This window comes from Haliotis asinina, chromosome 16 (assembly GCF_037392515.1).
Source record: "Haliotis asinina isolate JCU_RB_2024 chromosome 16, JCU_Hal_asi_v2, whole genome shotgun sequence".
NCBI classification, from domain to species: Eukaryota; Metazoa; Mollusca; class Gastropoda; order Lepetellida; family Haliotidae; genus Haliotis; species Haliotis asinina.
Window position 1 is genome coordinate 13828407 of NC_090295.1, and position 24696 is coordinate 13853102.

General features: G+C 44.8%; 41 non-coding genes across 41 annotated transcripts; all 41 read left to right on the forward strand.

The window, feature by feature from the left end:
* Positions 1-433: 433 nt before the first annotated feature.
* Positions 434-506, forward strand: Trnar-ucu (transfer RNA arginine (anticodon UCU)). The gene has a single exon. It is a non-coding gene; the product is annotated as a tRNA-Arg (tRNA).
* A 2524-nt stretch (positions 507-3030) lies between these two features.
* Trnar-ucu (transfer RNA arginine (anticodon UCU)) lies at positions 3031-3103 on the forward strand. The gene has a single exon. It is a non-coding gene; the product is annotated as a tRNA-Arg (tRNA).
* Positions 3104-3680: 577 nt separating this feature from the next.
* Trnar-ucu (transfer RNA arginine (anticodon UCU)) lies at positions 3681-3753 on the forward strand. The gene has a single exon. It is a non-coding gene; the product is annotated as a tRNA-Arg (tRNA).
* A 1875-nt stretch (positions 3754-5628) lies between these two features.
* Positions 5629-5701, forward strand: Trnar-ucu (transfer RNA arginine (anticodon UCU)). The gene has a single exon. It is a non-coding gene; the product is annotated as a tRNA-Arg (tRNA).
* Positions 5702-5953: 252 nt separating this feature from the next.
* Trnar-ucu (transfer RNA arginine (anticodon UCU)) lies at positions 5954-6026 on the forward strand. The gene has a single exon. It is a non-coding gene; the product is annotated as a tRNA-Arg (tRNA).
* A 901-nt stretch (positions 6027-6927) lies between these two features.
* Trnar-ucu (transfer RNA arginine (anticodon UCU)) lies at positions 6928-7000 on the forward strand. The gene has a single exon. It is a non-coding gene; the product is annotated as a tRNA-Arg (tRNA).
* Positions 7001-7252: 252 nt separating this feature from the next.
* Trnar-ucu (transfer RNA arginine (anticodon UCU)) lies at positions 7253-7325 on the forward strand. The gene has a single exon. It is a non-coding gene; the product is annotated as a tRNA-Arg (tRNA).
* A 252-nt stretch (positions 7326-7577) lies between these two features.
* Positions 7578-7650, forward strand: Trnar-ucu (transfer RNA arginine (anticodon UCU)). The gene has a single exon. It is a non-coding gene; the product is annotated as a tRNA-Arg (tRNA).
* Positions 7651-8227: 577 nt separating this feature from the next.
* On the forward strand, positions 8228-8300 carry Trnar-ucu (transfer RNA arginine (anticodon UCU)). The gene has a single exon. It is a non-coding gene; the product is annotated as a tRNA-Arg (tRNA).
* A 901-nt stretch (positions 8301-9201) lies between these two features.
* Positions 9202-9274, forward strand: Trnar-ucu (transfer RNA arginine (anticodon UCU)). Its single transcript has one exon. It is a non-coding gene; the product is annotated as a tRNA-Arg (tRNA).
* A 252-nt stretch (positions 9275-9526) lies between these two features.
* On the forward strand, positions 9527-9599 carry Trnar-ucu (transfer RNA arginine (anticodon UCU)). Its single transcript has one exon. It is a non-coding gene; the product is annotated as a tRNA-Arg (tRNA).
* Positions 9600-9851: 252 nt separating this feature from the next.
* Positions 9852-9924, forward strand: Trnar-ucu (transfer RNA arginine (anticodon UCU)). Its single transcript has one exon. It is a non-coding gene; the product is annotated as a tRNA-Arg (tRNA).
* Positions 9925-10501: 577 nt separating this feature from the next.
* Trnar-ucu (transfer RNA arginine (anticodon UCU)) lies at positions 10502-10574 on the forward strand. The gene has a single exon. It is a non-coding gene; the product is annotated as a tRNA-Arg (tRNA).
* A 252-nt stretch (positions 10575-10826) lies between these two features.
* Positions 10827-10899, forward strand: Trnar-ucu (transfer RNA arginine (anticodon UCU)). The gene has a single exon. It is a non-coding gene; the product is annotated as a tRNA-Arg (tRNA).
* Positions 10900-11801: 902 nt separating this feature from the next.
* Positions 11802-11874, forward strand: Trnar-ucu (transfer RNA arginine (anticodon UCU)). Its single transcript has one exon. It is a non-coding gene; the product is annotated as a tRNA-Arg (tRNA).
* Positions 11875-12451: 577 nt separating this feature from the next.
* Positions 12452-12524, forward strand: Trnar-ucu (transfer RNA arginine (anticodon UCU)). The gene has a single exon. It is a non-coding gene; the product is annotated as a tRNA-Arg (tRNA).
* Positions 12525-12776: 252 nt separating this feature from the next.
* Trnar-ucu (transfer RNA arginine (anticodon UCU)) lies at positions 12777-12849 on the forward strand. Its single transcript has one exon. It is a non-coding gene; the product is annotated as a tRNA-Arg (tRNA).
* A 252-nt stretch (positions 12850-13101) lies between these two features.
* On the forward strand, positions 13102-13174 carry Trnar-ucu (transfer RNA arginine (anticodon UCU)). Its single transcript has one exon. It is a non-coding gene; the product is annotated as a tRNA-Arg (tRNA).
* A 252-nt stretch (positions 13175-13426) lies between these two features.
* On the forward strand, positions 13427-13499 carry Trnar-ucu (transfer RNA arginine (anticodon UCU)). Its single transcript has one exon. It is a non-coding gene; the product is annotated as a tRNA-Arg (tRNA).
* A 252-nt stretch (positions 13500-13751) lies between these two features.
* Trnar-ucu (transfer RNA arginine (anticodon UCU)) lies at positions 13752-13824 on the forward strand. The gene has a single exon. It is a non-coding gene; the product is annotated as a tRNA-Arg (tRNA).
* A 577-nt stretch (positions 13825-14401) lies between these two features.
* On the forward strand, positions 14402-14474 carry Trnar-ucu (transfer RNA arginine (anticodon UCU)). Its single transcript has one exon. It is a non-coding gene; the product is annotated as a tRNA-Arg (tRNA).
* Positions 14475-14726: 252 nt separating this feature from the next.
* On the forward strand, positions 14727-14799 carry Trnar-ucu (transfer RNA arginine (anticodon UCU)). Its single transcript has one exon. It is a non-coding gene; the product is annotated as a tRNA-Arg (tRNA).
* Positions 14800-15376: 577 nt separating this feature from the next.
* Positions 15377-15449, forward strand: Trnar-ucu (transfer RNA arginine (anticodon UCU)). Its single transcript has one exon. It is a non-coding gene; the product is annotated as a tRNA-Arg (tRNA).
* A 252-nt stretch (positions 15450-15701) lies between these two features.
* On the forward strand, positions 15702-15774 carry Trnar-ucu (transfer RNA arginine (anticodon UCU)). The gene has a single exon. It is a non-coding gene; the product is annotated as a tRNA-Arg (tRNA).
* A 252-nt stretch (positions 15775-16026) lies between these two features.
* Trnar-ucu (transfer RNA arginine (anticodon UCU)) lies at positions 16027-16099 on the forward strand. Its single transcript has one exon. It is a non-coding gene; the product is annotated as a tRNA-Arg (tRNA).
* Positions 16100-16676: 577 nt separating this feature from the next.
* Trnar-ucu (transfer RNA arginine (anticodon UCU)) lies at positions 16677-16749 on the forward strand. Its single transcript has one exon. It is a non-coding gene; the product is annotated as a tRNA-Arg (tRNA).
* A 252-nt stretch (positions 16750-17001) lies between these two features.
* On the forward strand, positions 17002-17074 carry Trnar-ucu (transfer RNA arginine (anticodon UCU)). The gene has a single exon. It is a non-coding gene; the product is annotated as a tRNA-Arg (tRNA).
* A 252-nt stretch (positions 17075-17326) lies between these two features.
* Trnar-ucu (transfer RNA arginine (anticodon UCU)) lies at positions 17327-17399 on the forward strand. The gene has a single exon. It is a non-coding gene; the product is annotated as a tRNA-Arg (tRNA).
* A 252-nt stretch (positions 17400-17651) lies between these two features.
* Trnar-ucu (transfer RNA arginine (anticodon UCU)) lies at positions 17652-17724 on the forward strand. The gene has a single exon. It is a non-coding gene; the product is annotated as a tRNA-Arg (tRNA).
* Positions 17725-17976: 252 nt separating this feature from the next.
* On the forward strand, positions 17977-18049 carry Trnar-ucu (transfer RNA arginine (anticodon UCU)). The gene has a single exon. It is a non-coding gene; the product is annotated as a tRNA-Arg (tRNA).
* A 252-nt stretch (positions 18050-18301) lies between these two features.
* On the forward strand, positions 18302-18374 carry Trnar-ucu (transfer RNA arginine (anticodon UCU)). Its single transcript has one exon. It is a non-coding gene; the product is annotated as a tRNA-Arg (tRNA).
* Positions 18375-18951: 577 nt separating this feature from the next.
* Positions 18952-19024, forward strand: Trnar-ucu (transfer RNA arginine (anticodon UCU)). Its single transcript has one exon. It is a non-coding gene; the product is annotated as a tRNA-Arg (tRNA).
* Positions 19025-20251: 1227 nt separating this feature from the next.
* Trnar-ucu (transfer RNA arginine (anticodon UCU)) lies at positions 20252-20324 on the forward strand. Its single transcript has one exon. It is a non-coding gene; the product is annotated as a tRNA-Arg (tRNA).
* A 252-nt stretch (positions 20325-20576) lies between these two features.
* Trnar-ucu (transfer RNA arginine (anticodon UCU)) lies at positions 20577-20649 on the forward strand. The gene has a single exon. It is a non-coding gene; the product is annotated as a tRNA-Arg (tRNA).
* A 577-nt stretch (positions 20650-21226) lies between these two features.
* Positions 21227-21299, forward strand: Trnar-ucu (transfer RNA arginine (anticodon UCU)). Its single transcript has one exon. It is a non-coding gene; the product is annotated as a tRNA-Arg (tRNA).
* Positions 21300-21876: 577 nt separating this feature from the next.
* Positions 21877-21949, forward strand: Trnar-ucu (transfer RNA arginine (anticodon UCU)). Its single transcript has one exon. It is a non-coding gene; the product is annotated as a tRNA-Arg (tRNA).
* Positions 21950-22851: 902 nt separating this feature from the next.
* Positions 22852-22924, forward strand: Trnar-ucu (transfer RNA arginine (anticodon UCU)). Its single transcript has one exon. It is a non-coding gene; the product is annotated as a tRNA-Arg (tRNA).
* Positions 22925-23176: 252 nt separating this feature from the next.
* Positions 23177-23249, forward strand: Trnar-ucu (transfer RNA arginine (anticodon UCU)). The gene has a single exon. It is a non-coding gene; the product is annotated as a tRNA-Arg (tRNA).
* Positions 23250-23501: 252 nt separating this feature from the next.
* On the forward strand, positions 23502-23574 carry Trnar-ucu (transfer RNA arginine (anticodon UCU)). Its single transcript has one exon. It is a non-coding gene; the product is annotated as a tRNA-Arg (tRNA).
* A 252-nt stretch (positions 23575-23826) lies between these two features.
* On the forward strand, positions 23827-23899 carry Trnar-ucu (transfer RNA arginine (anticodon UCU)). The gene has a single exon. It is a non-coding gene; the product is annotated as a tRNA-Arg (tRNA).
* A 252-nt stretch (positions 23900-24151) lies between these two features.
* Positions 24152-24224, forward strand: Trnar-ucu (transfer RNA arginine (anticodon UCU)). Its single transcript has one exon. It is a non-coding gene; the product is annotated as a tRNA-Arg (tRNA).
* Positions 24225-24696: the final 472 nt, after the last annotated feature.

Here is a 24696-nt window from a genome sequence, read left to right on the forward strand (position 1 = left end):
ACTTTGTGGCATAATATCACTATCCACAAGTGTTTTGGTGTTCGCTATGAGTGACAGGAATATATGGCATGGTAGAACGTTTCATCAAAATGTCCTGGTCGTTGGTAGGTCCCTGTAGCGCAGGGGATAGCGCGCTGGACTTCTAATCCAGATCCCGTGGGTTCGAATCCCACCAGGGATGCAGCAACGTTTTTAGCACTTTATTTTGGAAACGGATTTTTTGACCAAATGCCTTCACTTTGTGTTTTAATGACCATCCTATTTATATCATCACTTAAACTGACAAATGATGGTCCCCTGCCATTTCCTCCTACGGCCTTTACCTACTTTGTGGTATAATATCACTATCCACAAGTGTTTTGGTGTTCGCTATGAGTGACAGGAATATATGGCATGGTAGAACGTTTCATCAAAATGTCCTGGTCGTTGGTAGGTCCCTGTAGCGCAGGGGATAGCGCGCTGGACTTCTAATCCAGAGGCCGTGGGTTCGAATCCCACCAGGGATGCAGCAACCTTTTTAGCACTTTATTTTGGAAACGGATTTTTTGACCAAATGCCTTCACTTTGTGTTTCAATGACCATCCTCTTGATGTCATCACTGACACTGACAAATGATGGTCCCCTGCCATTTCCTCCTACGGCCTTTACCTACTTTGTGGTATAATATCACTATCCACAAGTGTTTTGGTGTTCGCTATGAGTGACAGGAATATATGGCATGGTAGAACTTTTCATGAAAATGTCCTGGTCGTTGGTAGGTCCCTGTAGCGGAGGGGATAGCGCGCTGGACTTCTAATCCAGAGGCCGTGGGTTCGAATCCCACCAGGGATGCAGCAACCTTTTTAGCACTTTATTTTGGAAACGGATTTTTTGACCAAATGCCTTCACTTTGTGTTTCAATGACCATCCTCTTGATGTCATCACTGACACTGACAAATGATGGTCCCCTGCCATTTCCTCCTACGGCCTTTACCTACTTTGTGGTATAATATCACTATCCACAAGTGTTTTGGTGTTCGCTATGAGTGACAGGAACATATGGCATGGTAGAACTTTTCATCAAAATGTCCTGGTCGTTGGTAGGTCCCTGTAGCGCAGGGGATAGCGCGCTGGACTTCTAATCCAGAGGCCGTGGGTTCGAATCCCATCAGGGATGCAGCAACGTTTTTAGCACTTTATTTTGGAAGCGGATTTTTTGACCAAATGCATTCACTTTACGTTTTAATGACCATCCTATTTATATCATCACTTAAACTGACAATTGAGGGTCCCCTGCCATTTCCTCCTACGGCTTTTACCTACTTTGTGGCATAATATCACTATCCACAAGTGTTTTGGTGTTCGCTATGAGTGAAAGGAATATATGTCATGGTAGAACTTTTCATCAAATGTCCTGGTCGTTGGTAGGTCCCTGTAGCGCAGGGGATAGCGCGCTGGACTTCTAATCCAGAGGCCGTGGGTTCGAATCCCATCAGGGATGCAGCAACGTTTTTAGCACTTTATTTTGGAAACGGATTTTTTGACCAAATGCCTTCACTTTGTGTTTTAATGACCATCCTCTTTATGTCATCACTGACACTGACAAATGATGGTCCCCTGCCATTTCCTCCTACGGCCTTTACCTACTTTGTGGTATAATATCACTATCCACAAGTGTTTTGGTGTTCGCTATGAGTGACAGGAATATATGGCATGGTAGAACGTTTCATCAAAATGTCCTGGTCGTTGGTAGGTCCCTGTAGCGCAGGGGATAGCGCGCTAGACTTCTAATCCAGATGCCGTGGGTTCGAATCCCACCAGGGATGCAGCAACGTTTTTAGCACTTTATTTTGGAAACGGATTTTTTGACCAAATGCCTTCACTTTGTGTTTTAATGACCATCCTCTTTATGTCATCACTGACACTGACAAATGATGGTCCCCTGCCATTTCCTCCTACGGCCTTTACCTACTTTGTGGTATAATATCACTATCCACAAGTGTTTTGGTGTTCGCTATGAGTGACAGGAACATATGGCATTGTAGAACGTTTCATCAAAATGTCCTGGTCGTTGGTAGGTCCCTGTAGCGCAGGGATAGCGTGCTGGACTTCTAATCCAGAGGCCGTGGGTTCGAATCCCACCAGGGATGCAGCAACGTTTTTAGCACTTTATTTTGGAAACGGATTTTTTGACCAAATGCCTTCACTTTACGTTTTAATGACCATCCTATTTATATCATCACTTAAACTGACAAATGAGGGTCCCCTGCCATTTCCTCCTACGGCCTTTACCTACTTTGTGGTATAATATCACTATCCACAAGTGTTTTGGTGTTCGCTATGAGTGACAGGAATATATGGCATGGTAGAACGTTTCATCAAAATGTCCTGGTCGTTGGTAGGTCCCTGTAGCGGAGGGGATAGCGCGCTGGACTTCTAATCCAGAGGCCGTGGGTTCGAATCCCACCAGGGATGCAGCAACCTTTTTAGCACTTTATTTTGGAAACGGATTTTTTGACCAAATGCCTTCACTTTGTGCTTCAATGACCATCCTCTTGATGTCATCACTGACACTGACAAATGATGGTCCCCTGCCATTTCCTCCTTCGGCCTTTACCTACTTTGTGGTATAATATCACTATCCACAAGTGTTTTGGTGTTCGCTATGAGTGACAGGAATATATGGCATGGTAGAACGTTTCATCAAAATGTCCTGGTCGTTGGTAGGTCCCTGTAGCGCAGGGATAGCGTGCTGGACTTCTAATCCAGAGGCCGTGGGTTCGAATCCCACCAGGGATGCAGCAACGTTTTTAGCACTTTATTTTGGAAACGGATTTTTTGACCAAATGCCTTCACTTTGTGTTTTATTGACCATCCTCTTTATATCATCACTTAAACTGACAAATGATGGTCCCCTGCCATTTCCTCCTACGGCCTTTACCTACTTTGTGGTATAATATCACTATTAACAAGTGTTTTGGTGTTCGCTATGAGTGACAGGAATATATGGCATGGTAGAACGTTTCATCAAAATGTCCTGGTCGTTGGTAGGTCCCTGTAGCGCAGGGGATAGCGCGCTGGACTTCTAATCCAGAGGCCGTGGGTTCGAATCCCACCAGGGATGCAGCAACGTTTTTAGCACTTTATTTTGGAAACGGATTTTTTGACCAAATGCCTTCACTTTGTGTTTCAATGACCATCCTCTTGATGTCATCACTGACACTGACAAATGAGGGTCCCCTGCCATTTCCTCCTACGGCATTTACCTACTTTGTGGCATAATATCACTATCCACAAGTGTTTTGGTGTTCGCTATGAGTGACAGGAATATATGGCATGGTAGAACGTTTCATCAAAATGTCCTGGTCGTTGGTAGGTCCCTGTAGCGCAGGGGATAGCGCGCTGGACTTCTAATCCAGATCCCGTGGGTTCGAATCCCACCAGGGATGCAGCAACGTTTTTAGCACTTTATTTTGGAAACGGATTTTTTGACCAAATGCCTTCACTTTGTGTTTTAATGACCATCCTATTTATATCATCACTTAAACTGACAAATGATGGTCCCCTGCCATTTCCTCCTACGGCCTTTACCTACTTTGTGGTATAATATCACTATCCACAAGTGTTTTGGTGTTCGCTATGAGTGACAGGAATATATGGCATGGTAGAACGTTTCATCAAAATGTCCTGGTCGTTGGTAGGTCCCTGTAGCGCAGGGGATAGCGCGCTGGACTTCTAATCCAGAGGCCGTGGGTTCGAATCCCACCAGGGATGCAGCAACCTTTTTAGCACTTTATTTTGGAAACGGATTTTTTGACCAAATGCCTTCACTTTGTGTTTCAATGACCATCCTCTTGATGTCATCACTGACACTGACAAATGATGGTCCCCTGCCATTTCCTCCTACGGCCTTTACCTACTTTGTGGTATAATATCACTATCCACAAGTGTTTTGGTGTTCGCTATGAGTGACAGGAATATATAGCATGGTAGAACTTTTCATGAAAATGTCCTGGTCGTTGGTAGGTCCCTGTAGCGGAGGGGATAGCGCGCTGGACTTCTAATCCAGAGGCCGTGGGTTCGAATCCCACCAGGGATGCAGCAACCTTTTTAGCACTTTATTTTGGAAACGGATTTTTTGACCAAATGCCTTCACTTTGTGTTTCAATGACCATCCTCTTGATGTCATCACTGACACTGACAAATGATGGTCCCCTGCCATTTCCTCCTACGGCCTTTACCTACTTTGTGGTATAATATCACTATCCACAAGTGTTTTGGTGTTCGCTATGAGTGACAGGAACATATGGCATGGTAGAACTTTTCATCAAAATGTCCTGGTCGTTGGTAGGTCCCTGTAGCGCAGGGGATAGCGCGCTGGACTTCTAATCCAGAGGCCGTGGGTTCGAATCCCATCAGGGATGCAGCAACGTTTTTAGCACTTTATTTTGGAAGCGGATTTTTTGACCAAATGCATTCACTTTACGTTTTAATGACCATCCTCTTTATATCATCACTTAAACTGACAATTGAGGGTCCCCTGCCATTTCCTCCTACGGCTTTTACCTACTTTGTGGCATAATATCACTATCCACAAGTGTTTTGGTGTTCGCTATGAGTGAAAGGAATATATGTCATGGTAGAACTTTTCATCAAATGTCCTGGTCGTTGGTAGGTCCCTGTAGCGCAGGGGATAGCGCGCTGGACTTCTAATCCAGAGGCCGTGGGTTCGAATCCCATCAGGGATGCAGCAACGTTTTTAGCACTTTATTTTGGAAACGGATTTTTTGACCAAATGCCTTCACTTTGTGTTTTAATGACCATCCTCTTTATGTCATCACTGACACTGACAAATGATGGTCCCCTGCCATTTCCTCCTACGGCCTTTACCTACTTTGTGGTATAATATCACTATCCACAAGTGTTTTGGTGTTCGCTATGAGTGACAGGAATATATGGCATGGTAGAACGTTTCATCAAAATGTCCTGGTCGTTGGTAGGTCCCTGTAGCGCAGGGGATAGCGCGCTAGACTTCTAATCCAGATGCCGTGGGTTCGAATCCCACCAGGGATGCAGCAACGTTTTTAGCACTTTATTTTGGAAACGGATTTTTTGACCAAATGCCTTCACTTTGTGTTTTAATGACCATCCTCTTTATGTCATCACTGACACTGACAAATGATGGTCCCCTGCCATTTCCTCCTACGGCCTTTACCTACTTTGTGGTATAATATCACTATCCACAAGTGTTTTGGTGTTCGCTATGAGTGACAGGAACATATGGCATTGTAGAACGTTTCATCAAAATGTCCTGGTCGTTGGTAGGTCCCTGTAGCGCAGGGATAGCGTGCTGGACTTCTAATCCAGAGGCCGTGGGTTCGAATCCCACCAGGGATGCAGCAACGTTTTTAGCACTTTATTTTGGAAACGGATTTTTTGACCAAATGCCTTCACTTTACGTTTTAATGACCATCCTATTTATATCATCACTTAAACTGACAAATGAGGGTCCCCTGCCATTTCCTCCTACGGCCTTTACCTACTTTGTGGTATAATATCACTATCCACAAGTGTTTTGGTGTTCGCTATGAGTGACAGGAATATATGGCATGGTAGAACGTTTCATCAAAATGTCCTGGTCGTTGGTAGGTCCCTGTAGCGCAGGGGATAGCGCGCTGGACTTCTAATCCAGAGGCCGTGGGTTCGAATCCCACCAGGGATGCAGCAACCTTTTTAGCACTTTATTTTGGAAACGGATTTTTTGACCAAATGCCTTCACTTTGTGCTTCAATGACCATCCTCTTGATGTCATCACTGACACTGACAAATGATGGTCCCCTGCCATTTCCTCCTTCGGCCTTTACCTACTTTGTTGTATAATATCACTATCCACAAGTGTTTTGGTGTTCGCTATGAGTGACAGGAATATATGGCATGGTAGAACGTTTCATCAAAATGTCCTGGTCGTTGGTAGGTCCCTGTAGCGCAGGGGATAGCGCGCTGGACTTCTAATCCAGAGGCCGTGGGTTCGAATCCCACCAGGGATGCAGCAACGTTTTTAGCACTTTATTTTGGAAACGGATTTTTTGACCAAATGCCTTCACTTTGTGTTTTAATGACCATCCTCTTTATGTCATCACTGACACTGACAAATGATGGTCCCCTGCCATTTCCTCCTACGGCCTTTACCTACTTTGTGGTATAATATCACTATCCACAAGTGTTTTGGTGTTCGCTATGAGTGACAGGAATATATGGCATGGTAGAACGTTTCATCAAAATGTCCTGGTCGTTGGTAGGTCCCTGTAGCGCAGGGGATAGCGCGCTAGACTTCTAATCCAGATGCCGTGGGTTCGAATCCCACCAGGGATGCAGCAACGTTTTTAGCACTTTATTTTGGAAACGGATTTTTTGACCAAATGCCTTCACTTTGTGTTTTAATGACCATCCTCTTTATGTCATCACTGACACTGACAAATGATGGTCCCCTGCCATTTCCTCCTACGGCCTTTACCTACTTTGTGGTATAATATCACTATCCACAAGTGTTTTGGTGTTCGCTATGAGTGACAGGAACATATGGCATTGTAGAACGTTTCATCAAAATGTCCTGGTCGTTGGTAGGTCCCTGTAGCGCAGGGATAGCGTGCTGGACTTCTAATCCAGAGGCCGTGGGTTCGAATCCCACCAGGGATGCAGCAACGTTTTTAGCACTTTATTTTGGAAACGGATTTTTTGACCAAATGCCTTCACTTTACGTTTTAATGACCATCCTATTTATATCATCACTTAAACTGACAAATGAGGGTCCCCTGCCATTTCCTCCTACGGCCTTTACCTACTTTGTGGTATAATATCACTATCCACAAGTGTTTTGGTGTTCGCTATGAGTGACAGGAATATATGGCATGGTAGAACGTTTCATCAAAATGTCCTGGTCGTTGGTAGGTCCCTGTAGCGCAGGGGATAGCGCGCTGGACTTCTAATCCAGAGGCCGTGGGTTCGAATCCCACCAGGGATGCAGCAACCTTTTTAGCACTTTATTTTGGAAACGGATTTTTTGACCAAATGCCTTCACTTTGTGCTTCAATGACCATCCTCTTGATGTCATCACTGACACTGACAAATGATGGTCCCCTGCCATTTCCTCCTTCGGCCTTTACCTACTTTGTGGTATAATATCACTATCCACAAGTGTTTTGGTGTTCGCTATGAGTGACAGGAATATATGGCATGGTAGAACGTTTCATCAAAATGTCCTGGTCGTTGGTAGGTCCCTGTAGCGCAGGGGATAGCGCGCTGGACTTCTAATCCAGAGGCCGTGGGTTCGAATCCCACCAGGGATGCAGCAACGTTTTTAGCACTTTATTTTGGAAACGGATTTTTTGACCAAATGCCTTCACTTTGTGTTTTATTGACCATCCTCTTTATATCATCACTTAAACTGACAAATGATGGTCCCCTGCCATTTCCTCCTACGGCCTTTACCTACTTTGTGGTATAATATCACTATTAACAAGTGTTTTGGTGTTCGCTATGAGTGACAGGAATATATGGCATGGTAGAACGTTTCATCAAAATGTCCTGGTCGTTGGTAGGTCCCTGTAGCGCAGGGGATAGCGCGCTGGACTTCTAATCCAGAGGCCGTGGGTTCGAATCCCACCAGGGATGCAGCAACGTTTTTAGCACTTTATTTTGGAAACGGATTTTTTGACCAAATGCCTTCACTTTGTGTTTCAATGACCATCCTCTTGATGTCATCACTGACACTGACAAATGAGGGTCCCCTGCCATTTCCTCCTACGGCATTTACCTACTTTGTGGCATAATATCACTATCCACAAGTGTTTTGGTGTTCGCTATGAGTGACAGGAATATATGGCATGGTAGAACGTTTCATCAAAATGTCCTGGTCGTTGGTAGGTCCCTGTAGCGCAGGGGATAGCGCGCTGGACTTCTAATCCAGATCCCGTGGGTTCGAATCCCACCAGGGATGCAGCAACGTTTTTAGCACTTTATTTTGGAAACGGATTTTTTGACCAAATGCCTTCACTTTGTGTTTTAATGACCATCCTATTTATATCATCACTTAAACTGACAAATGATGGTCCCCTGCCATTTCCTCCTACGGCCTTTACCTACTTTGTGGTATAATATCACTATCCACAAGTGTTTTGGTGTTCGCTATGAGTGACAGGAATATATGGCATGGTAGAACGTTTCATCAAAATGTCCTGGTCGTTGGTAGGTCCCTGTAGCGCAGGGGATAGCGCGCTGGACTTCTAATCCAGAGGCCGTGGGTTCGAATCCCACCAGGGATGCAGCAACCTTTTTAGCACTTTATTTTGGAAACGGATTTTTTGACCAAATGCCTTCACTTTGTGTTTCAATGACCATCCTCTTGATGTCATCACTGACACTGACAAATGATGGTCCCCTGCCATTTCCTCCTACGGCCTTTACCTACTTTGTGGTATAATATCACTATCCACAAGTGTTTTGGTGTTCGCTATGAGTGACAGGAATATATGGCATGGTAGAACTTTTCATGAAAATGTCCTGGTCGTTGGTAGGTCCCTGTAGCGGAGGGGATAGCGCGCTGGACTTCTAATCCAGAGGCCGTGGGTTCGAATCCCACCAGGGATGCAGCAACCTTTTTAGCACTTTATTTTGGAAACGGATTTTTTGACCAAATGCCTTCACTTTGTGTTTCAATGACCATCCTCTTGATGTCATCACTGACACTGACAAATGATGGTCCCCTGCCATTTCCTCCTACGGCCTTTACCTACTTTGTGGTATAATATCACTATCCACAAGTGTTTTGGTGTTCGCTATGAGTGACAGGAACATATGGCATGGTAGAACTTTTCATCAAAATGTCCTGGTCGTTGGTAGGTCCCTGTAGCGCAGGGGATAGCGCGCTGGACTTCTAATCCAGAGGCCGTGGGTTCGAATCCCATCAGGGATGCAGCAACGTTTTTAGCACTTTATTTTGGAAGCGGATTTTTTGACCAAATGCATTCACTTTACGTTTTAATGACCATCCTATTTATATCATCACTTAAACTGACAATTGAGGGTCCCCTGCCATTTCCTCCTACGGCTTTTACCTACTTTGTGGCATAATATCACTATCCACAAGTGTTTTGGTGTTCGCTATGAGTGAAAGGAATATATGTCATGGTAGAACTTTTCATCAAATGTCCTGGTCGTTGGTAGGTCCCTGTAGCGCAGGGGATAGCGCGCTGGACTTCTAATCCAGAGGCCGTGGGTTCGAATCCCACCAGGGATGCAGCAACGTTTTTAGCACTTTATTTTGGATACGGATTTTTTGACCAAATGCCTTCACTTTACGTTTTAATGACCATCCTATTTATATCATCACTTAAACTGACAAATGAGGGTCCCCTGCCATTTCCTCCTACGGCCTTTACCTACTTTGTGGTATAATATCACTATCCACAAGTGTTTTGGTGTTCGCTATGAGTGACAGGAATATATGGCATGGTAGAACGTTTCATCAAAATGTCCTGGTCGTTGGTAGGTCCCTGTAGCGCAGGGGATAGCGCGCTGGACTTCTAATCCAGAGGCCGTGGGTTCGAATCCCACCAGGGATGCAGCAACGTTTTTAGCACTTTATTTTGGAAACGGATTTTTTGACCAAATGCCTTCACTTTGTGTTTTAATGACCATCCTCTTTATATCATCACTGACACTGACAAATGATGGTCCCCTGCCATTTCCTCCTACGGCCTTTACCTACTTTGTGGTATAATATCACTATCCACAAGTGTTTTGGTGTTCGCTATGAGTGACAGGAATATATGGCATGGTAGAACGTTTCATCAAAATGTCCTGGTCGTTGGTAGGTCCCTGTAGCGCAGGGGATAGCGCGCTGGACTTCTAATCCAGAGGCCGTGGGTTCGAATCCCACCAGGGATGCAGGAACGTTTTTAGCACTTTATTTTGGAAACGGATTTTTTGACCAAATGCCTTCACTTTACGTTTTAATGACCATCCTATTTATATCATCACTTAAACTGACAAATGAGGGTCCCCTGCCATTTCCTCCTACGGCCTTTACCTACTTTGTGGTATAATATCACTATCCACAAGTGTTTTGGTGTTCGCTATGAGTGACAGGAACATATGGCATGGTAGAACGTTTCATCAAAATGTCCTGGTCGTTGGTAGGTCCCTGTAGCGCAGGGGATAGCGCGCTGGACTTCTAGTCCAGAGGCCGTGGGTTCGAATCCCACCAAGGATGCAGCAACGTTTTTAGCACTTTATTTTGGAAACGGATTTTTTGACCAAATGCCTTGACTTTACGTTTTAATGACCATCCTATTTATATCATCACTTAAACTGACAAATGAGGGTCCCCTGCCATTTCCTCCTACGGCCTTTACCTACTTTGTGGTATAATATCACTATCCACAAGTGTTTTGGTGTTCGCTATGAGTGACAGGAATATATGGCATGGTAGAACTTTTCATCAAAATGTCCTGGTCGTTGGTAGGTCCCTGTAGCGCAGGGGATAGCGCGCTGGACTTCTAATCCAGAGGCCGTGGGTTCGAATCCCACCAGGGATGCAGCAACCTTTTTAGCACTTTATTTTGGAAACGGATTTTTTGACCAAATGCCTTCACTTTGTGTTTCAATGACCATCCTCTTGATGTCATCACTGACACTGACAAATGATGGTCCCCTGCCATTTCCTCCTACGGCCTTTACCTACTTTGTGGTATAATATCACTATCCACAAGTGTTTTAGTGTTCGCTATGAGTGACAGGAATATATGGCATGGTAGAACTTTTCATGAAAATGTCCTGGTCGTTGGTAGGTCCCTGTAGCGCAGGGGATAGCGCGCTGGACTTCTAATCCAGAGGCCGTGGGTTCGAATCCCACCAGGGATGCAGCAACCTTTTTAGCACTTTATTTTGGAAACGGATTTTTTGACCAAATGCCTTCACTTTGTGTTTTAATGACCATCCTCTTGATGTCATCACTGACACTGACAAATGATGGTCCCCTGCCATTTCCTCCTACGGCCTTTACCTACTTTGTGGTATAATATCACTATCCACAAGTGTTTTGGTGTTCGCTATGAGTGACAGGAACATATGGCATGGTAGAACTTTTCATCAAAATGTCCTGGTCGTTGGTAGGTCCCTGTAGCGCAGGGGATAGCGCGCTGGACTTCTAATCCAGAGGCCGTGGGTTCGAATCCCATCAGGGATGCAGCAACGTTTTTAGCACTTTATTTTGGAAGCGGATTTTTTGACCAAATGCCTTCACTTTACGTTTTAATGACCATCCTATTTATATCATCACTTAAACTGACAATTGAGGGTCCCCTGCCATTTCCTCCTACGGCCTTTACCTACTTTGTGGTATAATATCACTATCCACAAGTGTTTTGGTGTTCGCTATGAGTGACAGGAATATATGGCATGGTAGAACGTTTCATCAAAATGTCCTGGTCGTTGGTAGGTCCCTGTAGCGCAGGGGATAGCGCGCTGGACTTCTAGTCCAGAGGCCGTGGGTTCGAATCCCACCAAGGATGCAGCAACGTTTTTAGCACTTTATTTTGGAAACGGATTTTTTGACCAAATGCCTTGACTTTACGTTTTAATGACCATCCTATTTATATCATCACTTAAACTGACAATTGAGGGTCCCCTGCCATTTCCTCCTACGGCTTTTACCTACTTTGTGGCATAATATCACTATCCACAAGTGTTTTGGTGTTCGCTATGAGTGAAAGGAATATATGTCATGGTAGAACTTTTCATCAAAATGTCCTGGTCGTTGGTAGGTCCCTGTAGCGCAGGGGATAGCGCGCTGGACTTCTAATCCAGAGGCCGTGGGTTCGAATCCCACCAGGGATGCAGCAACGTTTTTAGCACTTTATTTTGGATACGGATTTTTTGACCAAATGCCTTCACTTTACGTTTTAATGACCATCCTATTTATATCATCACTTAAACTGACAAATGAGGGTCCCCTGCCATTTCCTCCTACGGCCTTTACCTACTTTGTGGTATAATATCACTATCCACAAGTGTTTTGGTGTTCGCTATGAGTGACAGGAATATATGGCATGGTAGAACGTTTCATCAAAATGTCCTGGTCGTTGGTAGGTCCCTGTAGCGCAGGGGATAGCGCGCTGGACTTCTAATCCAGAGGCCGTGGGTTCGAATCCCATCAGGGATGCAGCAACGTTTTTAGCACTTTATTTTGGAAACGGATTTTTTGACCAAATGCCTTCACTTTGTGTTTTAATGACCATCCTCTTTATATCATCACTGACACTGACAAATGATGGTCCCCTGCCATTTCCTCCTACGGCCTTTACCTACTTTGTGGTATAATATCACTATCCACAAGTGTTTTGGTGTTCGCTATGAGTGACAGGAATATATGGCATGGTAGAACGTTTCATCAAAATGTCCTGGTCGTTGGTAGGTCCCTGTAGCGCAGGGGAGAGCGCGCTGGACTTCTAATCCAGAGGCCGTGGGTTCGAATCCCACCAGGGATGCAGGAACGTATTTAGCACTTTGTTTTGGAAACGGATTTTTTGACCAAATGCCTTCACTTTACGTTTTAATGACCATCCTATTTATATCATCACTTAAACTGACAAATGAGGGTCCCCTGCCATTTCCTCCTACGGCCTTTACCTACTTTGTGGTATAATATCACTATCCACAAGTGTTTTGGTGTTCGCTATGAGTGACAGGAATATATGGCATGGTAGAACGTTTCATCAAAATGTCCTGGTCGTTGGTAGGTCCCTGTAGCGCAGGGGATAGCGCGCTGGACTTCTAATCCAGAGGCCGTGGGTTCGAATCCCACCAGGGATGCAGCAACGTTTTTAGCACTTTATTTTGGAAACGGATTTTTTGACCAAATGCCTTCACTTTGTGTTTTAATGACCATCCTCTTTATATCATCACTGACACTGACAAATGATGGTCCCCTGCCATTTCCTCCTACGGCCTTTACCTACTTTGTGGTATAATATCACTATCCACAAGTGTTTTGGTGTTCGCTATGAGTGACAGGAATATATGGCATGGTAGAACGTTTCATCAAAATGTCCTGGTCGTTGGTAGGTCCCTGTAGCGCAGGGGATAGCGCGCTGGACTTCTAATCCAGAGGCCGTGGGTTCGAATCCCACCAGGGATGCAGGAACGTTTTTAGCACTTTATTTTGGAAACGGATTTTTTGACCAAATGCCTTCACTTTACGTTTTAATGACCATCCTATTTATATCATCACTTAAACTGACAAATGAGGGTCCCCTGCCATTTCCTCCTACGGCCTTTACCTACTTTGTGGTATAATATCACTATCCACAAGTGTTTTGGTGTTCGCTATGAGTGACAGGAATATATGGCATGGTAGAACGTTTCATCAAAATGTCCTGGTCGTTGGTAGGTCCCTGTAGCGCAGGGGATAGCGCGCTGGACTTCTAATCCAGAGGCCGTGGGTTCGAATCCCACCAGGGATGCAGCAACGTTTTTAGCACTTTATTTTGGAAACGGATTTTTTGACCAAATGCCTTCACTTTGTGTTTCAATGACCATCCTCTTGATGTCATCACTGACACTGAGAAATGAGGGTCCCCTGCCATTTCCTCCTACGGCCTTTACCTACTTTGTGGTATAATATCACTATCCACAAGTGTTTTGGTGTTCGCTATGAGTGACAGGAATATATGGCATGGTAGAACGTTTCATCAAAATGTCCTGGTCGTTGGTAGGTCCCTGTAGCGCAGGGGATAGCGCGCTGGACTTCTAATCCAGAGGCCGTGGGTTCGAATCCCACCAGGGATGCAGCAACCTTTTTAGCACTTTATTTTGGAAACGGATTTTTTGACCAAATGCCTTCACTTTGTGTTTCAATGACCATCCTCTTGATGTCATCACTGACACTGACAAATGATGGTCCCCTGCCATTTCCTCCTACGGCCTTTACCTACTTTGTGGTATAATATCACTATCCACAAGTGTTTTGGTGTTCGCTATGAGTGACAGGAATATATGGCATGGTAGAACTTTTCATCAAAATGTCCTGGTCGTTGGTAGGTCCCTGTAGCGCAGGGGATAGCGCGCTGGACTTCTAATCCAGAGGCCGTGGGTTCGAATCCCATCAGGGATGCAGCAACGTTTTTAGCACTTTATTTTGGATACGGATTTTTTGACCAAATGCCTTCACTTTACGTTTTAATGACCATCCTATTTATATCATCACTTAAACTGACAAATGAGGGTCCCCTGCCATTTCCTCCTACGGCCTTTACCTACTTTGTGGTATAATATCACTATCCACAAGTGTTTTGGTGTTCGCTATGAGTGACAGGAATATATGGCATGGTAGAACGTTTCATCAAAATGTCCTGGTCGTTGGTAGGTCCCTGTAGCGCAGGGGATAGCGCGCTGGACTTCTAATCCAGAGGCCGTGGGTTCGAATCCCACCAGGGATGCAGCAACGTTTTTAGCACTTTATTTTGGAAACGGATTTTTTGACCAAATGCCTTCACTTTGTGTTTTAATGACCATCCTCTTTATATCATCACTGACACTGACAAATGATGGTCCCCTGCCATTTCCTCCTACGGCCTTTACCTACTTTGTGGTATAATATCACTATCCACAAGTGTTTTGGTGTTCGCTATGAGTGACAGGAATATATGGCATGGTAGAACGTTTCATCAAAATGTCCTGGTCGTTGGTAGGTCCCTGTAGCGCAGGGGATAGCGCGCTGGACTTCTAATCCAGAGGCCGTGGGTTCGAATCCCACCAGGGATGCAGGAACGTTTTTAGCACTTTATTTTGGAAACGGATTTTTTGACCAAATGCCTTCACTTTACGTTTTAATGACCATCCTATTTATATCATCACTTAAACTGACAAATGAGGGTCCCCTGCCATTTCCTCCTACGGCCTTTACCTACTTTGTGGTATAATATCACTATCCACAAGTGTTTTGGTGTTCGCTATGAGTGACAGGAACATATGGCATGGTAGAACGTTTCATCAAAATGTCCTGGTCGTTGGTAGGTCCCTGTAGCGCAGGGGATAGCGCGCTGGACTTCTAGTCCAGAGGCCGTGGGTTCGAATCCCACCAAGGATGCAGCAACGTTTTTAGCACTTTATTTTGGAAACGGATTTTTTGACCAAATGCCTTGACTTTACGTTTTAATGACCATCCTATTTATATCATCACTTAAACTGACAAATGAGGGTCCCCTGCCATTTCCTCCTTCGGCCTTTACCTACTTTGTGGTATAATATCACTATCCACAAGTGTTTTGGTGTTCGCTATGAGTGACAGGAATATATGGCATGGTAGAACGTTTCATCAAAATGTCCTGGTCGTTGGTAGGTCCCTGTAGCGCAGGGGATAGCGCGCTGGACTTCTAATCCAGAGGCCGTGGGTTCGAATCCCACCAGGGATGCAGCAACCTTTTTAGCACTTTATTTTGGAAACGGATTTTTTGACCAAATGCCTTCACTTTGTGTTTCAATGACCATCCTCTTTATGTCATCACTGACACTGACAAATGATGGTCCCCTGCCATTTCCTCCTACGGCCTTTACCTACTTTGTGGTATAATATCACTATCCACAAGTGTTTTGGTGTTCGCTATGAGTGACAGGAATATATGGCATGGTAGAACTTTTCATCAAAATGTCCTGGTCGTTGGTAGGTCCCTGTAGCGCAGGGGATAGCGCGCTGGACTTCTAATCCAGAGGCCGTGGGTTCGAATCCCACCAGGGATGCAGCAACCTTTTTAGCACTTTATTTTGGAAACGGATTTTTTGACCAAATGCCTTCACTTTGTGTTTCAATGACCATCCTCTTGATGTCATCACTGACACTGACAAATGATGGTCCCCTGCCATTTCCTCCTACGGCCTTTACCTACTTTGTGGTATAATATCACTATCCACAAGTGTTTTGGTGTTCGCTATGAGTGACAGGAATATATGGCATGGTAGAACTTTTCATCAAAATGTCCTGGTCGTTGGTAGGTCCCTGTAGCGCAGGGGATAGCGCGCTGGACTTCTAATCCAGAGGCCGTGGGTTCGAATCCCACCAGGGATGCAGCAACGTTTTTAGCACTTTATTTTGGATACGGATTTTTTGACCAAATGCCTTCACTTTACGTTTTAATGACCATCCTATTTATATCATCACTTAAACTGACAAATGATGGTCCCCTGCCATTTCCTCCTACGGCCTTTACCTACTTTGTGGTATAATATCACTATCCACAAGTGTTTTGGTGTTCGCTATGAGTGACAGGAATATATGGCATGGTAGAACGTTTCATCAAAATGTCCTGGTCGTTGGTAGGTCCCTGTAGCGCAGGGGATAGCGCGCTGGACTTCTAATCCAGAGGCCGTGGGTTCGAATCCCATCAGGGATGCAGGAACGTTTTTAGCACTTTATTTTGGAAACGGATTTTTTGACCAAATGCCTTCACTTTGTGTTTTAATGACCATCCTCTTTATATCATCACTGACACTGACAAATGATGGTCCCCTGCCATTTCCTCCTACGGCCTTTACCTACTTTGTGGTATAATATCACTATCCACAAGTGTTTTGGTGTTCGCTATGAGTGACAGGAATATATGGCATGGTAGAACGTTTCATCAAAATGTCCTGGTCGTTGGTAGGTCCCTGTAGCGCAGGGGAGAGCGCGCTGGACTTCTAATCCAGAGGCCGTGGGTTCGAATCCCACCAGGGATGCAGGAACGTTTTTAGCACTTTATTTTGGAAACGGATTTTTTGACCAAATGCCTTCACTTTACGTTTTAATGACCATCCTATTTATATCATCACTTAAACTGACAAATGAGGGTCCCCTGCCATTTCCTCCTACGGCCTTTACCTACTTTGTGGTATAATATCACTATCCACAAGTGTTTTGGTGTTCGCTATGAGTGACAGGAATATATGGCATGGTAGAACGTTTCATCAAAATGTCCTGGTCGTTGGTAGGTCCCTGTAGCGCAGGGGATAGCGCGCTGGACTTCTAATCCAGAGGCCGTGGGTTCGAATCCCACCAGGGATGCAGCAACCTTTTTAGCACTTTATTTTGGAAACGGATTTTTTGACCAAATGCCTTCACTTTGTGTTTCAATGACCATCCTCTTGATGTCATCACTGACACTGAGAAATGAGGGTCCCCTGCCATTTCCTCCTACGGCCTTTACCTACTTTGTGGTATAATATCACTATCCACAAGTGTTTTGGTGTTCGCTATGAGTGACAGGAATATATGGCATGGTAGAACTTTTCATCAAAATGTCCTGGTCGTTGGTAGGTCCCTGTAGCGCAGGGGATAGCGCGCTGGACTTCTAATCCAGAGGCCGTGGGTTCGAATCCCACCAGGGATGCAGCAACGTTTTTAGCACTTTATTTTGGAAACGGATTTTTTGACCAAATGCCTTCACTTTGTGTTTTAATGACCATCCTCTTTATGTCATCACTGACACTGAGAAATGATGGTCCCCTGCCATTTCCTCCTACGGCCTTTACCTACTTTGTGGTATAATATCACTATCCACAAGTGTTTTGGTGTTCGCTATGAGTGACAGGAATATATGGCATGGTAGAACGTTTCATCAAAATGTCCTGGTCGTTGGTAGGTCCCTGTAGCGCAGGGGATAGCGCGCTGGACTTCTAATCCAGAGGCCGTGGGTTCGAATCCCACCAGGGATGCAACAACGTTTTTAGCACTTTATTTTGGAAACGGATTTTTTGACCAAATGCCTTCACTTTGTGTTTCAATGACCATCCTCTTGATGTCATCACTGACACTGACAAATGATGGTCCCCTGCCATTTCCTCCTACGGCCTTTACCTACTTTGTGGTATAATATCACTATCCACAAGTGTTTTGGTGTTCGCTATGAGTGACAGGAATATATGGCATGGTAGAACGTTTCATCAAAATGTCCTGGTCGTTGGTAGGTCCCTGTAGCGCAGGGGATAGCGCGCTGGACTTCTAATCCAGAGGCCGTGGGTTCGAATCCCACCAGGGATGCAGCAACGTTTTTAGCACTTTATTTTGGAAACGGATTTTTTGACCAAATGCCTTCACTTTGTGTTTTGATGACCATCCTCTTTATGTCATCACTGACACTGACAAATGATGGTCCCCTGCCATTTCCTCCTACGGCCTTTACCTACTTTGTGGTATAATATCACTATCCACAAGTGTTTTGGTGTTCGCTATGAGTGACAGGAATATATGGCATGGTAGAACGTTTCATCAAAATGTCCTGGTCGTTGGTAGGTCCCTGTAGCGCAGGGGATAGCGCGCTGGACTTCTAATCCAGAGGCCGTGGGTTCGAATCCCACCAGGGATGCAGCAACGTTTTTAGCACTTTATTTTGGAAACGGATTTTTTGACCAAATGCCTTGACTTTACGTTTTAATGACCATCCTATTTATATCATCACTTAAACTGACAAATGAGGGTCCCCTGCCATTTCCTCCTACGGCCTTTACCTACTTTGTGGTATAATATCACTATCCACAAGTGTTTTGGTGTTCGCTATGAGTGACAGGAATATATGGCATTGTAGAACGTTTCATCAAAATGTCCTGGTCGTTGGTAGGTCCCTGTAGCACAGGGGATAGCGCGCTGGACTTCTAATCCAGAGGCCGTGGGTTCGAATCCCACCAGGGATGCAGCAACCTTTTTAGCACTTTATTTTGGAAACGGATTTTTTGACCAAATGCCTTCACTTTGTGTTTCAATGACCATCCTCTTGATGTCATCACTGACACTGACACATGATGGTCCCCTGCCATTTCCTCCTTCGGCCTTTACCTACTTTGTGGTATAATATCACTATCCACAAGTGTTTTGGTGTTCGCTATGAGTGACAGGAATATATGGCATGGTAGAACGTTTCATCAAAATGTCCTGGTCGTTGGTAGGTCCCTGTAGCGCAGGGGATAGCGCGCTGGACTTCTAATCCAGAGGCCGTGGGTTCGAATCCCACCAGGGATGCAGCAACGTTTTTAGCACTTTATTTTGGAAACGGATTTTTTGACCAAATGCCTTCACTTTGTGTTTTAATGACCATCCTATTTATATCATCACTTAAACTGACAAATGATGGTCCCCTGCCATTTCCTCCTACGGCCTTTACCTACTTTGTGGTATAATATCACTATCCACAAGTGTTTTGGTGTTCGCTATGAGTGACAGGAATATATGGCATGGTAGAACGTTTCATCAAAATGTCCTGGTCGTTGGTAGGTCCCTGTAGCGGAGGGGATAGCGCGCTGGACTTCTAATCCAGAGGCCGTGGGTTCGAATCCCACCAGGGATGCAGCAACCTTTTTAGCACTTTATTTTGGAAACGGATTTTTTGACCAAATGCCTTCACTTTGTGTTTCAATGACCATCCTCTTGATGTCATCACTGACACTGACAAATGATGGTCCCCTGCCATTTCCTCCTACGGCCTTTACCTACTTTGTGGTATAATATCACTATCCACAAGTGTTTTGGTGTTCGCTATGAGTGACAGGAATATATGGCATGGTAGAACTTTTCATGAAAATGTCCTGGTCGTTGGTAGGTCCCTGTAGCGGAGGGGATAGCGCGCTGGACTTCTAATCCAGAGGCCGTGGGTTCGAATCCCACCAGGGATGCAGCAACGTTTTTAGCACTTTATTTTGGAAACGGATTTTTTCACCAAATGCCTTCACTTTGTGTTTCAATGACCATCCTCTTGATGTCATCACTGACACTGACAAATGATGGTCCCCTGCCATTTCCTCCTACGGCCTTTACCTACTTTGTGGTATAATATCACTATCCACAAGTGTTTTGGTGTTCGCTATGAGTGACAGGAATATATGACATGGTAGAACTTTTCATCAAAATGTCCTGGTCGTTGGTAGGTCCCTGTAGCGCAGGGGATAGCGCGCTGGACTTCTAATCCAGAGGCCGTGGGTTCGAATCCCATCAGGGATGCAGCAACGTTTTTAGCACTTTATTTTGGAAGCGGATTTTTTGACCAAATGCCTTCACTTTACGTTTTAATGACCATCCTATTTATATCATCACTTAAACTGACAATTGAGGGTCCCCTGCCATTTCCTCCTACGGCTTTTACCTACTTTGTGGCATAATATCACTATCCACAAGTGTTTTGGTGTTCGCTATGAGTGACAGGAATATATGTCATGGTAGAACTTTTCATCAAAATGTCCTGGTCGTTGGTAGGTCCCTGTAGCGCAGGGGATAGCGCGCTGGACTTCTAATCCAGAGGCCGTGGGTTCGAATCCCACCAGGGATGCAGCAACGTTTTTAGCACTTTATTTTGGATACGGATTTTTTGACCAAATGCCTTCACTTTACGTTTTAATGACCATCCTATTTATATCATCACTTAAACTGACAAATGAGGGTCCCCTGCCATTTCCTCCTACGGCCTTTACCTACTTTGTGGTATAATATCACTATCCACAAGTGTTTTGGTGTTCGCTATGAGTGACAGGAATATATGGCATGGTAGAACGTTTCATCAAAATGTCCTGGTCGTTGGTAGGTCCCTGTAGCGCAGGGGATAGCGCGCTGGACTTCTAATCCAGAGGCCGTGGGTTCGAATCCCACCAGGGATGCAGCAACGTTTTTAGCACTTTATTTTGGAAACGGATTTTTTGACCAAATGCCTTCACTTTGTGTTTTAATGACCATCCTCTTTATATCATCACTGACACTGACAAATGATGGTCCCCTGCCATTTCCTCCTACGGCCTTTACCTACTTTGTGGTATAATATCACTATCCACAAGTGTTTTGGTGTTCGCTATGAGTGACAGGAACATATGGCATGGTAGAACGTTTCATCAAAATGTCCTGGTCGTTGGTAGGTCCCTGTAGCGCAGGGGATAGCGCGCTGGACTTCTAGTCCAGAGGCCGTGGGTTCGAATCCCACCAAGGATGCAGCAACGTTTTTAGCACTTTATTTTGGAAACGGATTTTTTGACCAAATGCCTTGACTTTACGTTTTAATGACCATCCTCTTGATGTCATCACTGACACTGACAAATGATGGTCCCCTGCCATTTCCTCCTACGGCCTTTACCTACTTTGTGGTATAATATCACTATCCACAAGTGTTTTGGTGTTCGCTATGAGTGACAGGAATATATGGCATGGTAGAACTTTTCATGAAAATGTCCTGGTCGTTGGTAGGTCCCTGTAGCGCAGGGGATAGCGCGCTGGACTTCTAATCCAGAGGCCGTGGGTTCGAATCCCACCAGGGATGCAGCAACCTTTTTAGCACTTTATTTTGGAAACGGATTTTTTGACCAAATGCCTTCACTTTGTGTTTTAATGACCATCCTCTTGATGTCATCACTGACACTGACAAATGATGGTCCCCTGCCATTTCCTCCTACGGCCTTTACCTACTTTGTGGTATAATATCACTATCCACAAGTGTTTTGGTGTTCGCTATGAGTGACAGGAATATATGGCATGGTAGAACGTTTCATCAAAATGTCCTGGTCGTTGGTAGGTCCCTGTAGCGCAGGGGATAGCGCGCTGGACTTCTAGTCCAGAGGCCGTGGGTTCGAATCCCATCAGGGATGCAGCAACGTTTTTAGCACTTTATTTTGGAAGCGGATTTTTTGACCAAATGCCTTCACTTTACGTTTTAATGACCATCCTATTTATATCATCACTTAAACTGACAATTGAGGGTCCCCTGCCATTTCCTCCTACGGCTTTTACCTACTTTGTGGCATAATATCACTATCCACAAGTGTTTTGGTGTTCGCTATGAGTGAAAGGAATATATGTCATGGTAGAACTTTTCATCAAAATGTCCTGGTCGTTGGTAGGTCCCTGTAGCGCAGGGGATAGCGCGCTGGACTTCTAATCCAGAGGCCGTGGGTTCGAATCCCACCAGGGATGCAGCAACGTTTTTAGCACTTTATTTTGGATACGGATTTTTTGACCAAATGCCTTCACTTTACGTTTTAATGACCATCCTATTTATATCATCACTTAAACTGACAAATGAGGGTCCCCTGCCATTTCCTCCTACGGCCTTTACCTACTTTGTGGTATAATATCACTATCCACAAGTGTTTTGGTGTTCGCTATGAGTGACAGGAATATATGGCATGGTAGAACGTTTCATCAAAATGTCCTGGTCGTTGGTAGGTCCCTGTAGCGCAGGGGATAGCGCGCTGGACTTCTAATCCAGAGGCCGTGGGTTCGAATCCCATCAGGGATGCAGCAACGTTTTTAGCACTTTATTTTGGAAACGGATTTTTTGACCAAATGCCTTCACTTTGTGTTTTAATGACCATCCTCTTTATATCATCACTGACACTGACAAATGATGGTCCCCTGCCATTTCCTCCTACGGCCTTTACCTACTTTGTGGTATAATATCACTATCCACAAGTGTTTTGGTGTTCGCTATGAGTGACAGGAATATATGGCATGGTAGAACGTTTCATCAAAATGTCCTGGTCGTTGGTAGGTCCCTGTAGCGCAGGGGATTGCGCGCTGGACTTCTAATCCAGAGGCCGTGGGTTCGAATCCCACCAGGGATGCAGCAACGTTTTTAGCACTTTATTTTGGAAACGGATTTTTTGACCAAATGCCTTCACTTTGTGTTTTAATGACCATCCTCTTTATATCATCACTGACACTGACAAATGATGGTCCCCTGCCATTTCCTCCTACGGCCTTTACCTACTTTGTGGTATAATATCACTATCCACAAGTGTTTTGGTGTTCGCTATGAGTGACAGGAATATATGGCATGGTAGAACGTTTCATCAAAATGTCCTGGTCGTTGGTAGGTCCCTGTAGCGCAGGGGATAGCGCGCTGGACTTCTAATCCAGAGGCCGTGGGTTCGAATCCCACCAGGGATGCAGGAACGTTTTTAGCACTTTATTTTGGAAACGGATTTTTTGACCAAATGCCTTCACTTTACGTTTTAATGACCATCCTATTTATATCATCACTTAAACTGACAAATGAGGGTCCCCTGCCATTTCCTCCTACGGCCTTTACCTACTTTGTGGTATAATATCACTATCCACAAGTGTTTTGGTGTTCGCTATGAGTGACAGGAATATATGGCATGGTAGAACGTTTCATCAAAATGTCCTGGTCGTTGGTAGGTCCCTGTAGCGCAGGGGATAGCGCGCTGGACTTCTAATCCAGAGGCCGTGGGTTCGAATCCCACCAGGGATGCAGCAACCTTTTTAGCACTTTATTTTGGAAACGGATTTTTTGACCAAATGCCTTCACTTTGTGTTTCAATGACCATCCTCTTGATGTCATCACTGACACTGAGAAATGAGGGTCCCCTGCCATTTCCTCCTACGGCCTTTACCTACTTTGTGGTATAATATCACTATCCACAAGTGTTTTGGTGTTCGCTATGAGTGACAGGAATATATGGCATGGTAGAACGTTTCATCAAAATGTCCTGGTCGTTGGTAGGTCCCTGTAGCGCAGGGGATAGCGCGCTGGACTTCTAATCCAGAGGCCGTGGGTTCGAATCCCACCAGGGATGCAGCAACCTTTTTAGCACTTTATTTTGGAAACGGATTTTTTGACCAAATGCCTTCACTTTGTGTTTCAATGACCATCCTCTTGATGTCATCACTGACACTGACAAATGATGGTCCCCTGCCATTTCCTCCTACGGCCTTTACCTACTTTGTGGTATAATATCACTATCCACAAGTGTTTTGGTGTTCGCTATGAGTGACAGGAATATATGGCATGGTAGAACTTTTCATCAAAATGTCCTGGTCGTTGGTAGGTCCCTGTAGCGCAGGGGATAGCGCGCTGGACTTCTAATCCAGAGGCCGTGGGTTCGAATCCCACCAGGGATGCAGCAACGTTTTTAGCACTTTATTTTGGATACGGATTTTTTGACCAAATGCCTTCACTTTACGTTTTAATGACCATCCTATTTATATCATCACTTAAACTGACAAATGAGGGTCCCCTGCCATTTCCTCCTACGGCCTTTACCTACTTTGTGGTATAATATCACTATCCACAAGTGTTTTGGTGTTCGCTATGAGTGACAGGAATATATGGCATGGTAGAACGTTTCATCAAAATGTCCTGGTCGTTGGTAGGTCCCTGTAGCGCAGGGGATAGCGCGCTGGACTTCTAATCCAGAGGCCGTGGGTTCGAATCCCACCAGGGATGCAGCAACGTTTTTAGCACTTTATTTTGGAAACGGATTTTTTGACCAAATGCCTTCACTTTACGTTTTAATGACCATCCTATTTATATCATCACTTAAACTGACAAATGAGGGTCCCCTGCCATTTCCTCCTACGGCCTTTACCTACTTTGTGGTATAATATCACTATCCACAAGTGTTTTGGTGTTCGCTATGAGTGACAGGAACATATGGCATGGTAGAACGTTTCATCAAAATGTCCTGGTCGTTGGTAGGTCCCTGTAGCGCAGGGGATAGCGCGCTGGACTTCTAGTCCAGAGGCCGTGGGTTCGAATCCCACCAAGGATGCAGCAACGTTTTTAGCACTTTATTTTGGAAACGGATTTTTTGACCAAATGCCTTGACTTTACGTTTTAATGACCATCCTATTTATATCATCACTTAAACTGACAAATGAGGGTCCCCTGCCATTTCCTCCTACGGCCTTTACCTACT